This window comes from Neodiprion fabricii, chromosome 2, assembly GCF_021155785.1.
Source record: "Neodiprion fabricii isolate iyNeoFabr1 chromosome 2, iyNeoFabr1.1, whole genome shotgun sequence".
NCBI classification, from domain to species: Eukaryota; Metazoa; Arthropoda; class Insecta; order Hymenoptera; family Diprionidae; genus Neodiprion; species Neodiprion fabricii.
Window position 1 is genome coordinate 36,293,350 of NC_060240.1, and position 17,043 is coordinate 36,310,392.

The 17,043-nt window shown below is 37.5% G+C and overlaps 2 protein-coding genes across 4 annotated transcripts in view; one reads left to right on the forward strand and one right to left on the reverse strand.

Moving 5' to 3' along the window:
* The window catches only part of LOC124174900 (uncharacterized aarF domain-containing protein kinase 5), a 67,819-nt gene that overhangs the window by 20,985 nt on the left and 29,791 nt on the right, over positions 1-17,043 (reverse strand). The window lies entirely within an intron of this gene.
* LOC124174911 (tumor protein p53-inducible nuclear protein 2) overlaps positions 1-17,043 on the forward strand; it is a 56,903-nt gene that overhangs the window by 17,025 nt on the left and 22,835 nt on the right. Inside the window, exon 1 of one of the 3 annotated variants that reach the window (XM_046554552.1) lies at positions 7,194-7,564. The exons of 1 other annotated variant lie outside the window; for it this stretch is intronic. The gene's annotated coding sequence lies outside the window, so the exon portion shown is untranslated. Of the gene's footprint in view, positions 1-7,193; positions 7,565-17,043 lie in introns of those variants that run through there. One more of the 3 variants, XM_046554550.1, reaches the window with a different exon arrangement.

The following is a 17,043-nucleotide window of genomic DNA, read 5'->3' on the forward strand; positions in this document are numbered from 1 at the left end:
AAGAGTTAAGACACTCGAGGAGGTTGAAAATTGTCGAACGAAGCCGGCGAGCTTTCTGCCCGAAGGGGTGGAGAGTGGAAATAAAGCAAAACCAGGGTCGAGGCGTGACCCCGGGGCTTCGCGATGCATCCGTGTGTGCATCGGGGCTTGGTTGAGCAGAAAATAATACGATCGTCGGGCGCGTTCTGCTCTCTCGTGATTAACCTTTTAATGAGCTTTTCAAAGACGTCGTTGTTATACGATTCCTCGGTTTTTATAATCTTAATTGCCGCAGGGGATATATTAATCTTCGCGGTATTATTCGAACAAAAATTCGCAAACAATTCTTACTCGCTATCTCTCTATATCTCTCCTTTGCAAATGTATGGAAAAATAATTATTGTTCTCTTTCAACGTGAAGTAAAAGATGAAAATACAGCCACTAAATTTTCACCACACGAATACGTATAATAATTAATACGTGATATAAGAAAGACGTTAATTTCGTCTTGGCTTGTCGACTGACAACTAGGTCATATAGGATCAATAATCTTGAGTTCGAGTATATATTTGCACACATATATATATATATATATATAATACAAGTGCTTGCAGTGTGTTCGTTCAATTACGTAAAAATCAAGGTTTGATCGTTCTTTTTCAAACTGACCCGATTGTCATTGTTCTAAGGTTTCAGGTTGATTGTTCATTCAATCTCAATTGAGGACTGCATTCCCATGTATGTGTCGAGACGATAATGATGATAATAATATATACATGCAGCGGAGCTACGTATAATAATAGTTGTACACACATTTGTAATAAAGGAGAGTGTCAAAAAATAAGGATCATAGGGACTGACTCTCGCCGTTTACAATTATAGTTCGAAAGAAAGGAAATGAAAAGGCATATTCAATATCTCGTTGATTGTACACTTTTTAAACATACCTTTAAGAAATTTCTTTCCTCAATTTTGAAAATCTAATACAGTTATGTTACACTAAATTCTACACATCGAGTTTTGAAAGATCTATATCTGCTGCCTGCAATTATGATGAAATTCTCGGTCAGGTTTGAGTATCTTTTTTTTTTTTTCTTCTTCACACTTCATTCCACACATGCAAATGTGTTGCAATAGCTGTGACACGAGCAGAATAATTGGCTCAACGCGGGATGAAATCAGATCAGAAAACCGTACGACGGTCGGTACACTACAAGTGCATATATTGGTATGCATCCATGCATATGTATATATAATGTGTGTATATATATATATATGTATACGAGAGTCGAGTCGTACAATTATACGCCCATGATATAAAAAGCCTGGAAATTACCGTTTATGTCATATATCGTATAAATTTTCTTGCTTGTTTGTAGATATATCTTGTGTGTACCTACCGTACGTAATAGATTATTTGCGCAAATTGCGCTACTACGTTACACATTATTTTTCAATCGAAATGAAATTACGTGCCAATCGACACGTAGGCTCGTGGACTAAACGAGAGAATAGTTAAAAAAAAAATAAATAAATAAAAAATACAAAAAAATTGGGATCGATGTTGACTTCGTTTCGGTAAATATTAGGATACTAAACGAGCGGCAAACTAGAAATGGACGGATCATTAATTTACGTCTCATCGCGTTGTGCGGACCGTAAAGCCATTTTCTTATAAACTCGGAGGGAAGGCACGTCACGTAGACGATTTACGCGATCTATATATCGGGGAAACTGTTCATCCGCGAAAAGCTGCAATTCGTCTCGTCTCTTATCTATTGTACATACATACATACACATATACAGAGTAGTATCTAACAAATTATATACACGCACGCAATGTAAAATCGTTTTGTTTATTTTTCTTATTCTCGTCTACGTTTCTTCCTTTTAGTTTTTACTTACATTTTTTTCTTATAAATCTGTACTATACCGTGCATCTTTTCCTCCCCAGCGTATACGTAACACGACTGCAAAATATTCTTTGTCTCGGCTGCTGCAATTGGAACGTGTTTTCTTTTTTTTTTTTACTGTTGTATGTGAAAAATAATTGATATCAGTAACTTGTCGTATGCGCAATAGCCGCAATTAACTCACGTCCGGTAATCTCACTTTATATATATATATATATATACATATATGTGTGTACATATATACACACACGTTATAAAGTATTCATATGTATGTTACATGCATGTGTGATAGATACGCGAGAAAAATGTGCGGGTGCAGATATCATGTAAATTTCATTATACGCAAGGTTACACACGCACACTATTATTATACTTATCGTCAACTATTTTTTACACATTTACGCAGTTTAAAATGTTATTATCGCGCGTGCGTTGTACAGAGATATAAATATAAATATATATATTGTGTATGTAAATTATACATACGAGACGCAGCGATTATCTCGTTCTGCTTGGGTATATGTGTATACATATACGTGCGGATAAACATTGTGCTAATTATGGGCATAATAATTCATAGTGAACCGAGTTCCCGAATCGATAACGTCTGCAGTCCTGTAATACAAGCCTTGTGTCTGCCTCTGCATATGCTGCTTTTTATCACGTGTAGGTACGGTTGAAACGCGTGTCGAATGTCGTTTCCCTGAGTATTTTATCAAGACGCCCTAAATTATAACACTTATTGCGGCGGAGAGAACTTATTACAATTTCCATCGAAATATACTATCGCATATTTTCTCATTATCAAAGTTTCAGAATTCTGCACAACAAACAAGTCCGTTCCAGAATAAATATATCATAATAGGTATGTTTATTATTATTGGACAAAAAGTAATTAAACGCACTTAATCACATAGCGTGAACGAATAAAATTTTTTATTTCTATAAAAGTTTAAACAGATATCGGAAGTGATTATTTTGTTCTTGATCCTAAAATTATTACATCCATCTAATCACGAAACGCTAATTAATTTTTTTACTTTCATACATATATTTCAATTCAATGTAAATTCACCAACTTATTTGTAAATACGATATAACGTATTTTTGGTAATTTTATCGCTGATTCCACTTTAAATTCGAAGCCTAACGCTCAGACATCCTATCTTTTATTTCAAAATTCTTTTATTTTACATTCAAAGGCCGGTCATCGCGAGATTATTTTCAAATTCGTTGTACTCGTTGGAAACAAATCACTTTGCGCATAATGATTGCCAAGGGGCGAGTTAATTAAAGCTAACCCGAGGCATGTGTAATTATACTTTCGAATCTTTAATTAAAGCAAACAGTTTTTAACCTTTAAAATAAGGTAAAATACTTTGCAGCACGTTTTGCGCGTCAGCCTCTTTCGTGCAATTTTTTCTTTCCGTATCCGAATTTATTCGAACTCACGACGATGCGTTTAATCCAATTCTTTCGTCAGCGGTCTCGGTTTTCCGTTCCACGGTATGTATATGTATATTTATACGTATATGCAATCCCCGTTTTGTCAGCACTTCGCAAATACAACTGGGCCACGTGGCCGTTGCGTGCAGGCTATAATCTCTGAAATACCTATTTCGGGATGCGTGTAAACTCGATGTTGCTAAATATATATATATGCGACGGCCCGAACAGTTTGAAAATTGATTTTTATAAGCTCTGTGTACCGCGGTTGGACTTGAGAATGCTTTGGCTGTTTCAAATTCAGAACGTTCTTTTTTATCTATCATAAGCGCGATGTTATTTTCATTCTACAGATCATCGTCATGGTCATGATGATGATCATGTTCGCGATTGCTTACAGTCTGTGTCTACGACACGAATAAAAGAAGTCTATAAAGAAACAAGTTGCAATAATGTCAGATATAGATTTTCGATTCTTGATATTATTATAATAACAATTGTAATTGTATAGATGCATTAAGTGCAAAGCTCGATGCATCAACTGCAACATATCGGGATTTTCTTTCAGGTTCGAAGATACAGTGCAAAAAGAAAAAAGGTTTCGTAACGCGAGACACAAGTTTATCACCCCGATGATTAATGAAATAAGAGGGATCATCCGTTCGTAATCCGCAAAAGCGTTATCAGGGTTCCCAGACACCTGGAATACCTGGAAATGTCTGGGAATTTTTTTTTTTTTTTTGGAATTTGACTTGAATTTCAACCGAATACAAAGTTAATAGGCTACACGATTTAGGTTTTAGTAACTTTCTTATCGTTAGGTCCTGGAAAACCTGGAAACGTAATGGAATTGGTTTTTTCTCCAAAATTTGCGGCCAGCCTAATTAACGTTGTCTAATACGCAGAGTACTATTATAGAAACAGTAACGACATTTAGGAAAATTTCAATTTCTTATAACGGGTGTGCGAATATCACGTATGCATACACACACGTATAATCGATAAGGTATCGCGGCTTTCGTCATCTTTGTTGCGATACGTTATAACGGTCGAAAGTACCTACGTACCGATTTTTCTGGATCGCCGGTTGCATAACGAATACAAAAGTCCGTCCGCGATACGATCAGCTGTTGATAAGCTCAATAATTACCAAAGTGAAGGAAACGTGAGTGACGGTGCAGACTGCGGGGCGGTCGATAAGCAAGTCCGTGCGTATTATACATTTTTCAATTTGTTATCGTTCAACGGTAGGAATTCATGATACTTACAGGCACAACAAGGAGGCTGCAAGAGAATTCGTTAACAGTAATCGTTTCGGATGAAACGTGTAATATAAAGAAAGGAAAATACGGCCTGAAAGGAAACAAAATTTCTCTTGAATCCAAAATACGAAATGGCAATAAACATGATTTATGATATATGAAATACTTAATCATTTTTTAAGCTGCATTTTTATTTTTATTGTCGAAAAGCTGAAAATTTTCCTCCGCGATTGCCAGGTGGGTCGTTTTTTCCATCTTCTCTTCTTCTTCCCTCAACAGGTGTATCGATGTGTTCGACACTATACACGCGCGTCGAAGCTTGCGAAATCTTTACAGCAACAAACCGGGCGTCTCGCAGATAGAATAATGTACATAAGTTATACATATGTATAAATAGATGCATATCTCAATGTCGGAGGTGAATCACGCAGTGCGCGCAAATTTTATCGCAAATTTTTTTCACCGCTCATTTGCTTCGTTATCAATATGTAGGTACACGCACGATAACCTTTTTTTTTATCTTCTGTCATCTGCTGTGTCAAAGTCCATTACGAAAAAGAAAATAAATATACACGCAGCATTTTGTTCACTGTTACCAAATATGGCGAAAGAAATGTGTTTTTACCAGGTTCATTTTTTTTTCCATTGAAACGAATTTGAGTTCACTTATCGATGAAATTTTTTCTTTTTCCCTCGATCACTGGTTCACGTTGAGTCAAATGATGGATCATATATGTGTATGTATGTGTACGTATTACTTTGAATCAAAGAAAGACATTAATGCTTTTACCACATTTGGTAAGGTCAGCAAAACTTTTCTCTCCTTCCACATCGCGTTAATTAATACGTCCATGTACACACATATGTCACACACACACACACATATATATATACGTATGTATTATATTAGTCATAAAATCTCCATATTTTAATAGGTGTCAAAAATTTTGTTATACTTCATAAGTTTTCTGAAATTTTTCAGTTCTTACAAAGTGGGGGTTCTTGTTTCAAGTTTTTAAATCACACTTCAGATATTCTGGGTCGAAGAAATCTAAAAAAAAATTGAGATTGGATTTTTCGTGATGTACTTTAATAAAAAAAAAATTATAAAAACAATCTGAGAAATCGATGTAGAATCTTGATAGAGATGTCATGGAATGCCCCATTGTATATCTATCCGTAAATCTTGTAATTACATAAATTTTCCACAATACAAAGTACACGTGTATTACATGTACCTGTTGTATAATTGCGTATACATACTGACATAAATGTGCCGCAGGCTGCCATTTGTATAATACAATATAACTTTTACAACAATACGAATAAAGCTCACTCGCGACGGTGTGAAAGCAGTCGTGGAATTGTGTGTTCAGCGCGCAACCTTGAGGGCGGCGAATCTATTATGCATCTACATTCTATTATACATGTACCTATAATACTTGCGCACTTCGGAGAAAACTGTACATACAATGGAAAACGGTTACGAGAAAGCCGTGGCTCGGTGGCATGTAATTGGTATACCTACTTCACATTATTACAGGTAGACTCTTGTCGAGGTTTTCTATGAAAGAGACAAATTTTTTTTCATTCTCAACGCACGCGGTTGCTCAAGTTTATTTTCCATTACAAGTATTTAGTATTTATGTACCTATATGTATGTATATATACACATACATATATACATAGATATATGCCATTTAAACCAGTTATACACGTTTTTAACATGTAACATGTACATGTGTACATGTATAAACACAAATACTGACAGCGTTCCGCGCGAAGTACGCGTAATACGTGTACAATACTAGGTCAACAGTGATGTGTGATGATTTTTTTTTTTCTCAAGTTCAAAGTTAAACAAACGGCTAGACTGCACCAGAGTCTCTCGTCACCTTCGTATCAACGTAATAGTTTTCAACCGTTCCTTTAGCACTTGGAAATTTCAATATCACGATCGTCGTTCCTACGAATGAACTGATCAATTCCGCTAAACCGAATGAAAATAGACGATTTACAATACGCGTTCTAAATTCTTTCTTCGTCAGCTTTTCAGGCATTATACCGTATGAACTATGTACACACATGTAAAAGCTAGATACGTATCGTGATTCGAGGAAGTATGTACAAGTTTGTAGAAAGAAAACGCGGCACACACTCGTCGAAGCATAATCTATGCAACGTAATATATATTGCACATGTCGCAGCTACTGTAATTGACGAAATTATATCCTGTTATAATCCGCGTACGTATCTGTGTGTTAGATTATGTACACGCACTTGCATCATCGTCGTCGTCGTCGTCATACGTCGCATGACAACCGCGCGGCGGTTTTTCTTTGTTCAGACAACATCGAGAGGTCTGCAAGCCGCGGGCGGAGATCGGTTTTTCTCTCTTAAAAGTAAGCAGTTCACCGCGGCGCGGAGAGGAGGGAGAGAAAATACAAGCAGCTCTCTCTCTCTCTCTCTCTCTCTCTCTCTATCTCTCTCTCACACCCAGTCTGCGGAGTGGAGGCGAGCACGTGGTTATCAGCTGATTGGTCACAGCCGAGCGAAATACGCGTGGTTCGGCCGAGCGAGACTCTGCCGAACGTCAGTAACGTCAGTTGCCAATTGTACTGCCAGCCCACGGGACGCGGGCTTCGTGAAAAAGTGATTCTAAACTCTCTCTCTCTCTCTCTTACTCTCCCTGCGATAACAGATATCACAGGCACACCTGAAACGTACCTCCTATACACTCTACGCTTATTATCCACGCCTGAGTCAAGATTTGTCGTTGGGTATACGTTACAGGTACTGACAATTGTAACAACGTGCGTAGTTGGTTGAATTTAGTTTTCAAATTCGCGGTCTTACAGACGAGTTTTAATAATATATATATATATATATAGACATAGTGTTGGTAAATCGAGTGCTTTTTATCACCGCATCGGACGCATTCTGGATACAACGTAATCCGCCTGGTAGGTGATCAATTTTTTATTTTGTTTGTTCGTTTCCCTTCTCATAAAAATATTATGAAACTGATGATTTCGCAGAGTATAAATATATCATGCGCGTATTACACGCGTGACGAATTTATCGTCGTCGAGAAAAGTGCGGAACGTTGATTTAGAAATTATTAATTACAGCACGTATTTTTACTCACTTGTCTCCGACAATAAGAAGGTTTAATTTCTGACTGTTTAAGTTTTGGCTTTATGGAAATTAAAACCTCGCTGCACGATTTTCATCGTCGATAAAATAGAGAATGAGCGATATAAAGTATAGAGACGAAAAACAGTAAGAAACGTTCAACTCTAATCGGTTTCACACGTGTGCACCAACTATTTTATACTCTTGCGTTATACGTATAATATGCTGCGCGTTACGTGCACGCGTATAACCCGCATAATGAATTTTAACAAGTGTAGGTATTTCGCTGAAAGAATGAAATTCTTTGTCCCTTTATGCCGAGCGACGGCGCGTGTAATGTTATATTGCACGTCGAAACGCTTTGCGAATAACGCGTATTGTAGGTACAAACGCATAACGTATGTGTGGGTATATACGCCTGGAATTTGTTCTCTGCCAGATAAAAGAAACACAAAGCCAGATACGTTTAACACACGTTTTACACAGTGTATATATACGTGCGTGTGCGTGTGTATAAACATACATACATACATGCATATTCTTCAATATGTAATTCAATAATTTTCTATACCTTTCGTATAATTCAAGTCGCGACGATCTTCTCGTTTAATTTCAATCGCGGGAATAGAAGAGAAAGATATTAGGCACGTGCAACCCTGCGAGACTTGATTACCGCGAATTTATTTATCACGTTATACATACGCACGCGCATCATGCGTATATAACGTGTTGTATATGTGTATCACTGGGTCACCGAGGCTGTGGAATTAACGACGAATGCGAGGATCGTTTGTGATACGAGTGGCGAGTATAACGAGTCGAGGATAGACGTAAAACATGAGTTGTATTCGCGTGTGTATGTGTGGCTACTGTATACAGCGTAGATTTTATTAATTCTCTAATTAATTAGCGATACGATAGTACGCTGTGATAAAATATTCAGTCATAACAATAAGTTGGCAAATTCCTGCGTATGCGTGTGTACGCGTATACCTGGATATTGTAAACAAAACAATACCCGATAACACGACATACCGACAATAAATACAACAATGACGAAACCTGTTTAATTATCCGGCCCTCCGTTCCTCAGACACGCGCGATTCTTTCTATTCGCTCTAACCCGACACCGCTAAAGACGAGTTTCAGTCATAACTAGCCTTTGTTTCACGCCTACGGCGTCATTATACGCTGGCTTATGTCAACGAGTGCTTTGTTTCTCATATTGTACCGCACGTTTGGAAAACGATTGGTGTATCGTATGTATAGGATGTGGGTGTACGTATATACACGTGCGACGAGGAACGTCATCGATGTAATCATTAAGCGCGCGGTGCAATTGTTATGTGATTTATTTATTCCTATTTGTTATTTTTTTTTTTTAATTTCTTTTATTATTCGTTGGATAGAAGAAAGTGGGGTGGATAACGAACATCTGCGATTTAGCCAATATCTGTACAAACTCTATTTAAATAGATAAACTCCTTTGACGGTTTTAAAACGGTAGTAAAAATCTTTCGCAATTTATATTTATTTTAGTTGAATTTTTATCTTATTCTAATTTTTTGGAAATAACGTTTCGATCTCAAGTCTACGCGTTTTATCATCGTGATTCACGATTCTTGTTACTAATTTTTCTCCCGTCTTATCGGTCGTTGTGAACGAACTGTACGTAACAAGTTTCGCGCCCTTGTCATTAGCGCGGTGCAATAAAATCGCGATGAGAATATTCCAAGAGCATGTAATATTGTGCTTAGAAAAACTTCCGCAGCCGAATCTTTCATGCATTATTGTTATTTATACACGAACGAAAGATTATTTTTAAACGATTATAATGTATTGCAATATATGGATAGCAGGAAAAAAAATCGGCAGAATTACGCGTCGCCATTTATATTATTAATATTTATTTATAATACCTGCTCGTTACAAGCGTGTAAAGTTGCAGGGAAAAAATTCGTAGCCTGATCGCGTCTCGGCAATTTTTGAAAAAAATTGAAAAGACCTTCGTGCTGTCGAAGGTGCAGCGAAAAAACAAAGTCTAGCCGTTATAAATTGCAGGAATGTGAAAAAATTAATTATTTGCAACGATACAAATAATCTCGTCTTAAATTTTTCAAGGTTACGCATAAATATGTACGTATATACCTGCATACGTGTTTTTACACGACAGGTTCACACGTGTGTAATCATCGCACTTGCAGCCGCCTGGGACGCGATGATTTGCATAAATGCTGCGGTCTGGCCGTCGAATAATGATATATATATATATATATATATATAAATAAAATATATGTGTATACGGTACATATGTATATTATATACTCGTAAAATCGATTTGACCCAGTTAGCGTAATTACGTTATTATAACGTATATTACCGAGATAAAGAGAAACCACGTTAATGGAGGTAGAAATTAGTCGCGGGCAACGCGGATCCTTCGTGATTCACACTCGCATGAACCGCAAACCCATGCGTGGCTTTTATGTATGTAGGTATACTTACATTATACGTATATTATATTATATTGCGTTACGTGCGTACTGACCTTCGTTCGAAATGGAAAGAAAGAAAGAAAGAAACAATGAGCCAGAGAGAGAGAGAGAGAGAGAGAGAGAGAGAAAGGGAAAGATAAAATGAGAGATTATCGATTCCTCCTTCAACTCGAAGTTCCTATCACGTGTACCACGTCCTCGCAGCAATTTACGCGACCAATTCACTTCGTAGGTATTACATTATACCTCTACACGCGTGTATTCATATGTAAGATATTGCATGGCACCCACACGCATTTCACGCGGCGAACCTGCTGCATCATATATGCAGATACAATTATACCTATACTCGATGTACGTTACACGCGTATAATGAGTGCAACAAGTGCGTTGCGAAACGAGACGTTTGTTCACACGCGCAATGAAACGTGTTTCTTTTTTTTTTTTACTTTTTTTTTTTTTTGCCAATTTTTATTTACGAATGTATCACAGTTAGGAATTAGTACAAGAGAAACGTGTTTTACCTTACAGTGATATGTTTATACGAGTAAACGGTGCGCGTGCGTAAAGGATCCGTTCTCAAGCGATACATTTACCACAGCTTGCTGTTGCAAACATTTTTTAAGGTGAACACAAAAGGTGCGATAGATGAAAAGTACCGGGTATTTCTGCAGCTTACATGTTTTTACACATCCGCTCGTCGCGTCGTTATAACGCTAGACGATTACTCGCTTCAAACTTCACTGCAATTGTGCCGTTCAATCCTCTTGATACGTACGTATATCTGAACTGAAACGATTTTTCTTTCTTGAAATTTTTTCATCGTCTGCAACGTATTTCTTTATCGTATCGCGTCGTATTGCAATACACGGTACAGATTTTTATTATACAATTTTTGTTGATTTCTGCGAGAGCGTTGCGTCATCGCTAAAATAATCGCCTGTGTATTTTCTACTCTTGTAATTAATTATTATTATTATATAAATATGTTTGTACGTATAGCGCACGAGAGGCGATTAAAAGATATACGCTCAGCTGTCGAAAAACCGCAGCGAGATTCCTACGCGTCTAAATGGTTTTCGATTAAACTGCTGAAAATCCGACCGGTCGCATGTGAAATTTGGGATTTTTTCTGTGCTAGTGGTTGTTGTTTAACGGTAGTGGTGGTAGGGTAAATAATAGCCGAGGAATGACAGATTGCAGTGTAATACATGTACATACATGCATACATAAAAGTATGTAGTAATGTATAGAACCGCTACATGAATTTATGAAAAGTTTTTATACCGAAAGATAGAGTTTGTGCCTCGTGAAATTTCAATCTTGTAACGACGATCGGCTCTTGACTGTATCTAATTTTTTCAAAAAATTCCGAAGTCAGGACTGAATAATGTGGAAAATTTGCATCATCGATGCAGACACGCCCGAGTAACGATGATTTTTATTTTTCTTCTTCTCTTTCTTTTCTCTATTGCATTTTTCTAACATAGCAGAAAATACACACCGTCAAGCCCGCGACGTTCTAATAGGCGTCGAGAGCTTGTTTTTTCCGCCAATTTTAAGCACATACGTTGCAATTTAACGACGCAGATTAAGTATCATTGTATTTACACAGCGGCGATCAATTCATTTCCCAACACAACTCGGGCTTATCTCGATCGGAAGTGTTTACAAAAAAAATGCTAACTTTTCTCAACACTTTTTCACGCGACAGGACCTGTTTCATCAACAAATTAAATGTCAACATTTTATAGGTAAACCAATTAAGTCTTGTTGATCGCGATCTTTCTCTCGCTTTATTATATATATACATGTATACGTGACACATGTTTTGGCAAAGCGTAATAATTGTAACACGCAATACGCGTAACGTATATATCGCTAAAGTGACGTATGCGGTGAGGTGTTCCAACGAATGTTATACGTATTATTAATACACCTTCCTACGTAGAATCGCTTGGAAAAATATTATATAAATATTTTCAAAGCAGCATACATAACACATTGCGTATCTGTACAGCGATAAGTTGACATGGCTATAACTCGTATAATTTTAAGATATTTAAGGGAGAGAGGTGATGCGTAGTATTTTCAATGTTTGAATAGAAAAAATAACAAAATAAAATATAATTCAACGCTCTTGGTAAACATATTTTCGTCAATCAACGACATTAAGCCACATGTGTGATACTCGTACTCCATGTATGTACATCGATCGTCGCGCATCACCTGAGTCACTGTTATGTCTGTATAATATATATCTCATATAAAAACTGATATCGTAACGAATCGACGATTCCTTATAATATAGCATCTGTTGATCAAATCTACGACTATAGATGAATGAAGAAATAATAAACGACGCGTCGATAAGCCGGAATATCAATGGGCTGGCATATTATACGTTATTGTACACATACGTTAGTTTACGAATAATGCGCAGATCCAGTTTATCAAACTTGTATATATACATATATAAGTACATATCTACGTATCTGGTATAATCAGTAAATAGTTAGTCGATTTGAAGTTGCGTCATTACGTTTTACCGTAAGAATATATATATATATATATGTATATGTAAGATGGTTATTAAGGTGTTTCAAATGAAAAAACTTTTCGATTTTCGTTCGAGCGGACGAAGAAAATTCTTGCTCCTCGTCTAAAACGAGGCCTCGAAAGTATTGGGCACTTTAGCACAAGTGTAAATAGGAACCGTTTGGATTTTTGTCATAAATAAATTGAGCAGTCGATTTTAGCACACATTTAGCATGAATTTTTTTTTTTTTTTTTTTAGACCGTAAACTATCTTTTTGACATCCAACACGAGAAAATACTCGCGTAGTACGGTCGTCGAACATTAATTTGCATTTTTATTTTCAATGTTAATTGAAAATAACGACTTACAAGAGCTGTCGAAAATTATTCTTGACTCCCAACTCAACCATAACGTTTACTTTCCTACTATCGCTTTTCAGGTCGGAAAAGTTATCATTGTGGTCGAGTAAACTTTTTTGCCGTATTTTCGGGAAAATATATACATATACTAGACGTTTATGACTATAGCTTTAAGTCTCATGTTTTCTTGCATTCTTTTCTTCTTCATCTTCTTCTTTCTAACGTATCGAAGATGGAAAAAATTGTACGCATTATCGAACTTGTGGCGTATCGGGGAAAAAACGACGAGGAGCTATTTACGTGTCGTCGAGCAAGTTCGGTAAGATATTCACGCGCGTATAATATGGTATACCATGTGCGTAGGATAATCGAACGAATGACAAATTTCTCAACGTCCACGTTTTTTTTTTTCTTTTTTTCTTTCTTTCCTCATATCGCAGGTGCGCGCAAGATATTCAACTTTGATTTCAAACTCGCTGCGGTATAAGATGATAATGCAAAATCTGGGAGATCGAAAGTTGAAACACTGTCGATTAGGGAGATTATTCACTTGACGCGAATATAGTCAATATTGGTATCGTATAGCATTACACATAGCTTACCGATCAAACCTCGAGCGAATTGATCGAGAATCGTTAATCAGTCTGGTTATACGGATGGTAACTGCCTGCAGGTTCACCGGATACTCCAAAAGACGACCAAAAAAAAAATTCCCCATTTTCACTCCTCAATCTCTGCATGATTTTTCGTCTCGGTACGCCGATTTCACGATCCTTGGTCCTTGATCATATCGTAGTTAGTAACGTCATCGTAACGATTCATGCCGAGATAAAAAACTATCGTTTCGCGATTTTGAAATTGTCTGTAATCCAGTAAACCGTAATAAAACATCTTAGTCCTTTAAAAATCACTTGAAAGTTGAGAAAATAATTTTTTCCCCAATGTTTCGTTACGATAACGTTACTAACTTCAACCTCGTGGCCCTTGACCTGATTTTGTCGATTTCATTACAATTCACGAATTCGAAGAAAGTCACATCGTAGTCGTTTTATTATTATTATTATTATTGTTGTTGTTGTTGTTGTTGTTATTATTTTGTCTCTCCGCAAATGTCAAGGAACAAAGTCGCCTCGGTTTTTATCGTGAACGGAGAACGCCAACGCGTTAAATAAAATTGAATCATCGCCGCTGCTCGATATTACGATCTCAACTGATCCAGGCACCGATGTCGAGGCTCGTGTCCTTCTACGCTGCCCCTATAATAATACAGTATCCTACGGTTCGTTACACGCAAAAGGTCGTTGCGAAATCGCCACGCGTACTACCGTAATACATGCATACACTTATACGGTACTTTGTACGCGTAGCGGAGACACGGGGTACGTTGATCGTAAGCGACAAAGGCCTCGGTGCAGACTAGAGATCCTTGCGGTATAAATGCTCGCTGTAAGAAAGACCCTTGAACTCGTTGTAACGGTGCCCGCGAGTCAGGGTGATCCGAAATCCTCGACTCCACTCGCCTCGTTCGTTTCATTCACTTCGTTCGTTTGTCACGCCATCGCGCCAACGTCGGAGCTTTCCTGTCGTATTAAAGTTTCGATGAGAATCAATCCTTTGCACGGCGTTCGTTTATTCGCGGTATAACGTCGACGCGATTAGAAGAATCCGATCGCGAGCTCGTCTTACGTTGGTAACATTGTCGTAACGAAACATTGGGGAGAAAATCACTGTTTTCTTAATTTTACAGGGATTTTTAAGGAACTCGTAATCAGATTTCCAAATATCAGTGCGTTTTTTTCCGTAACTGTTTACCGAGTTTCAGGCTATTCTGAAATCGCGAAACAACCGTTTTTCCTCGGCATTGATCGTTACGACAACGCGTTACTAAACTTCAATGCGACGGAAAGAAAAATGTCATCTTTTCCGAGCGTATTTCCCTCGTCGTGTCAATTTCATTCTCGAAATTAGTCGACAACCGGAACGTTAGAGTTACGCTCGGTCTACCTACGCTGTACGGGTACGGGTCAGTGCGCTAAGGTCGCTGAACCTAACCTTTGAAAACAACCAACGACGATCCTCGGCCAATGGACAGCTTTCGTAGCTAAGCGACCACCGGCCGACTGCCTTCTTCTTTCCGGAACGCGCAGTGCGCCGAGTACCTGCACCTACACCTTCACCCTTCACCCTACACCCTTTACCTAACACCTCCAGACACACGACGATGCCCTTTCTAACACTAGAACTATCCAGATCAGTCAAAATGACTGGTTTTACAATTTGATTTAAACATTCCTAATTCACGTTGTATTTTTAACCCGCAATGATGTAATTACTTTTACAACGTTAACTAAATCGGATAGTTCTGGTGTTAATCGCCATCGACTACCGGGCACGGGTTATTACTACGCCATATACCCTCGTGCTGGCCGCTAAAAATAGTTAAACAAATTACTTGACTTTTCCTTTACCGTTTTTACCTGACCCAATTACAATTTTCACTTTACTACCGAAGCGTACGTACCGATATTCGCAATTCGAGTATCTCGTTGTAAATGAAAGTCCGAATCAATCGGTATTCAAAAGTACATTCATGACCGACAATGGTCATTGGAACCGAGTACATACGCGGAAAAATATATTTCTTAGAATTTTGATTCTTCTCCTTTCATACCGCCTTAATTTTTCTACCATGAACCGATGAATTCTGTGACGTTTCTGATCGTTTTTCGAAATCTCTCACCAGTGGACACCGTGCAATTGGCCAAGTTTTGATGGCGAAGTGGACAAGTGTAGATGAATAAATTTTGACATAAAACTTCATCATGTAGTGTGGAATAATTACAGCGAATATGTGAATGCAACTATCAACTCTGTAGGTATATTATCACGCTGTGGCGGTAGAGGAGCAGATAATCGAGAGTGAAATGACCCCGCGATTCTTCCCAACTCCACCGTCGCCCTCCTATTCCTGTATGTACGTACGCGTAGGTGATGGCACTTCATTTCAGCGTCGCCATTAATCATCGTTTATACAAACTTCACCCCAGGCAACGATCATTATATATATATATATATATATATATATATATACATAATCATATGTGTGTGTGTACATACGCGTATATAACGTCGCTTGCTCAATTTCGAAATCGTTAACGAAAATTTTGTAATCGAATTGAATTAAGTAATGCCGCAACGTATCGTTTCGAGGTTCGGTTGATTTTTGTTATCAAAATTTGTGTCTTCAATAATCCTGGTCAACTCGATTTATTCACAGATCTCTATGCTCGGGATATTTTACAATTTTTTTTGTTTGTTCATATTTCTTTCTTTTTTCTACACGTAATATAACATATGTATTACGCGTATGTCGTTTTTCCTAGATCAGCGCCGTTTAGTTACATCTCAACAATTAGACACAGTTGCTAAAATTAACAGCTTTCACTAAACGACACGTATAAAATTACGCAGAAACACGGGTATTCCTGTTTTTGAATTCCATAATGTTTTCATTTATCCTCTAGCTTATAGAAAACGTTCAGTTTTGAAACACATACGTACATACGTATACATGACACTGTTGCCGTCGATACGCTAAATCGTAAATAATACTCTCTCAAGTCTCGGTATTATCGTCGAATCGACTTTACAATAAGGGGTATATTATTAATGGTACATGTGAGAATGAAGAAACGGCGTAAATAAATAAATATCAGTATTCATTAAAATCGACAGGAATTTCGATACAATCATCATCATCATCATCACATCTAGTACGATAACAACATTTTTTCTTTCCAACTTTTCGGATAGTTATTAACGGATCCATAACATGTTATTGATCATGCTCCGAGGTGTTTTCGACGTGCGTGCGAGTTAACACAACGCGTCCATCTCCGGTTGCACGTTGATAC